A 3,848-nucleotide genomic window follows, 5' to 3' on the forward strand; every position below is an offset into this window, starting at 1 on the left:
GAGCATGAAACGGTCTGAAAAATAGGACGAGCATGAAGTGGTGTTGAAAAACATGAAGAGGCTGAAAAGGTGTGAAAAATATGAAGAGCTTCTAAAGGTGTCAAAAATATGAGGAGCATGAAACGGTCTGAAAAATAGATGTGGCATGAAATGGTGTTGAAAAACATGAAGAGAGTGAAAAGGTGTGAAAAATATGAAGAGCTTCAAAAGGTGTGAAATACATGAGGAGCATGAAACGAGCTGAAAAATAGAAGCATGAAGTGGTGTGGAAAAACATGAAGAGCCTGAAAAGGTGTGAAAAATATGAAGAGCTTCAAAAGGAGTGAAATACATTAGGAGCATGAAACTCTCTGAAAAATAGGAGGAGCATGAAGTGGTGTTGAAAAACATGAAGAGCCTGAAAAGGTGTGAAAAATATGAAGAGCTTTAAAAGGTGTGAAATACATGAGGAGCATGAACGGTCTGAAAAATAGGAGGAGCATGAAACCGTGTTCAAAAACATGAAGAGCCTGAAAAGGTGGGTAAAATATGAAGAGCTTCAAAAGGTGTCAAAAATATGAGGAGCATGAAACGGTCTGAAAAATAGGAGGAGCATTAAACGGTGTTCAAAAACATGAAGAGCCTGAAATGGTGTGAAATATGAAGAGCTTCAAAAGGTGTCAAAAATAGGAGGAGCATGAAACAGTCTGAAAAATAGGAGGAGCATGAAGCGGTGTAAAAAACATGAAGAGCCTGAAAAGGTGTGAAAAATAGGAAGAGCTTCAAAGATGTGAAAAAAATGAAGAGCTTCAAAATGTGTCAAAAATATGAGGAGCATGAAAAGATCTGAAAAATAGGAGCAGCATGAAACGGTGTTGAAAGACAAGAAGAGCATGAAAATGTGTGAAAAATATGAAGATCTTCAAAACGTGTCAAAATATGAGGAGCATGAAACGGTCTGAAAAACAGGAGGATCATGAAGCCGGGTTGAAAAACATGGGGAGGCTGCAAAGGTGTGAAAAATATGAAGAGCATCAAAAGGTGTGAAAAATATGAGGAGCTTCAAAAGGTGTGAAAAATATGAGGAGCATGAAACGGTCTGAAAAATAGGAGGAGCATGAAGCGTTGTTGAAAAACATGAAGGGCCTGAAAATGCATGAAAAATATGAAGAGCTTCAAAAGGTGTGAAAAATATGAGGGGCAAGAAACGGTCTGAAAAATAGGAGGAGCATGAAGCTTTGTTGAAAAACAGGAAGAGCCTGAAAAGGTGTGAAATATATGAAGAGCTTCAAAAGGTGTCAAAAATGAGATGAGCATGAAACGGTCTGAAAAATAGGAGGAGCATGAAGTGGTGTTCAGAAAAATGACGAGACTGAAAAGGTGTGAAGTATATGAAGAGCTTCAAAAGGTGTCAAAAATATGTGGAGCATGAAACGGTCTGAAAATAGGAGGAGCATGAAGCGGTTTCAAAAACTTGAAGAGCCTGAAACGTGTGAAAAATATGAAGAGCTTCAAAAGGTGTGAAAAATATTAAGAGCTTCAAAAGATGTCAAAAATGAGATGAGCATGAAACGGTCTGAAAAATAGGAGGAGCATGAAGTGGTGTTCAGAAAAATGACGAGCCTGAAAATGTGTGAAATATATGAAGAGCTTCAAAAGGTGTCAAAAATATGAGGAGCATGAAACGGTCTGAAAAAGAGGAGGAGCATGAAGCGGTGTTGAAAAACATGAAGAGCCTGAAAAAGTGTGAGAAATATGAAGAGCTTCAAAAGGTGTCAAAAATATGAAGAGCTTCAAAAGGTGTCAAAAATGAGATGAGCATGAAGTCGTCTGAAAAATATGTGGAGGATGAAGTCGTGTTGAAAAAGATGAAGAGCCTGAAAAGGTGTGAAATATCTGAAGAGCTTCAACAAGTGTCAAAAATATGAGGAGCATGAAACGGTCTGAAAAAGAGGAGGATCATGAAGCGGTGTTGAAAAACATGAACAGCCTGAAAAGGTGTGAAAAATATGAAGAGCCTCTAAAGGTGTCAAAAATATGAGGAGCATGAAACGATCTGAAAAGTAGGAGCAGCATGAAATGATGTTCAAAAACCTGAAGAGCCTGAAAAGGAGTTGAATAATATGAAGAGCTTCAAAAGGTGTGAAATACATGAGGAGCATGAAACGGTCTGAAAATAGGAGGAGCATGATGCGCTGTTCAAAAACATGTGGAGCCTGAAAAGGAGTGAAAAATATGAAGAGCTTCAAAAGGTGTCAAAAAAAAGAGGAGCATGAAACGACCTGAAAAATAGGAGGAGTATGAAGCATTGTTCAAAAACATGAAGAGCCTGAAAAGGTGTGAAATATATGAAGAGCTTCAAAAGGTGTCAAAAATATGAGGAGCATGTAACAGTCTGAAAAATAGGAGGAGCATGAAGCGGTGTTCAAAAACATGAAGTGCCTGAAAAGATGTGAAAAATATGAAGAGCTTCAAAAGGTGTCAAACATAAGAGGAGCTTGAAACGGTCTAAAAAACAGGAGGAGCATGAAGTGTTGTTGAAAAACATGAAGAGCCTGAAAAAGTGTGAAAAATATGAAGAGCTTCAAAAGGTGTCAAATATATGAAGAGCTTCAAAAGGTGTCAAAAATGAGATGAGCATGAAACGGTCTGAAAAATAGGAGGAGCAAGAAGTGGTGTTCAAAAAAATGAAGAGCCTGAGAAGGTGTGAAATATATCAAGAGCTTCAAAAGGTGTCAAAAATATGAGGAGCATGAAACGGTCTAAAAAATGGGAGGAGCATGAAGCGGTGTTAAAAAACATGCAGAGCCTGAAAAGGTGTGAAAAATATGAAGAACTAGAAAAGGTGTTAAATATATGAGGAGCTTGAAACGGTCTAAAAAATAGGAGGAGCATGAAGTGTTGTTGAAAAACATGAAGAGCATGAAAAAGTGTGAAAAATATGAAGAGCTTCAAAAGGTATGAAATATATGAGGAGTATGAAACGGTCTTGAAAATAGGAGGAGCATGAAGCGGTGTTAAAAAACATGAAGAGGTTTAAAAGGTGTGAAATATATGAAGAGCTTCAAAAGGTGTGAAAAATATGAGGAGCATGAAACCGTCTGAAAAATAGGAGAAGCATGAAGCGGTGTTCAAAAACAAGAAGAGCCTGAAAATGTGTGAAAAATATGAAGAGCTTCAAAATGTGTCAAAAATAGGAAGAGCATGAAGCGGTGTTCAAAAACATGAAGAGCCTGAAAAGGTTTGAAAAATATGAAGAGCTTCAAAATGTGTCAAAAATGTGAGGAGCATGAAACGGTCTGAAAATTAGGAGCAGCAAGAAGCGGTATTGAAAAACCTGAAGAGCCTGAAAAAGTGTGGAAAATATGAAGAGCTTCAAAAGCTTGGAAAAATATTAAGAGTTTGACAAGATGTTAAAAATGAGATGAGCATGAAACGGTCTGAAAAATAGGGGGAGCATGAAGTTGTGTTGAAAAATATGAAGAGCCTGAAAATGTGTGAAATATTTGAAAAGCTTCAAAATGTGTCAGAAAGGAGAGGAGCATGAAACGATCTGAAAAATAGGAGGAGCATGAATCGGTGTTGAAAAACATGAAGAGCCTGAAATTAAGTGAAAAATATGAAGAGCTTCAAATGGTGTCAAAAATATAAGGAGCATGAAATGGTCTGAAATATAGGAGGAGCATGAAACGGTGTTCAAAAACATGAAGAGCCTGAAAAGTTGTGAAAAATATGAAGAGCATCAAAAGGTGTGAAAAATATGAAGAACTTCAAAAGGTGTGAAAATTATGAGGAGCTTCAAAAGGTGTCCAAAATATGATGAGCATGGAACGGTCTGAAAAATTGGGGGAGCATGAAACGGTGTTGAA

Source organism: Dama dama, unplaced genomic scaffold (assembly GCF_033118175.1).
Source record: "Dama dama isolate Ldn47 unplaced genomic scaffold, ASM3311817v1 ptg000180l, whole genome shotgun sequence".
Taxonomy (NCBI): domain Eukaryota; kingdom Metazoa; phylum Chordata; class Mammalia; order Artiodactyla; family Cervidae; genus Dama; species Dama dama.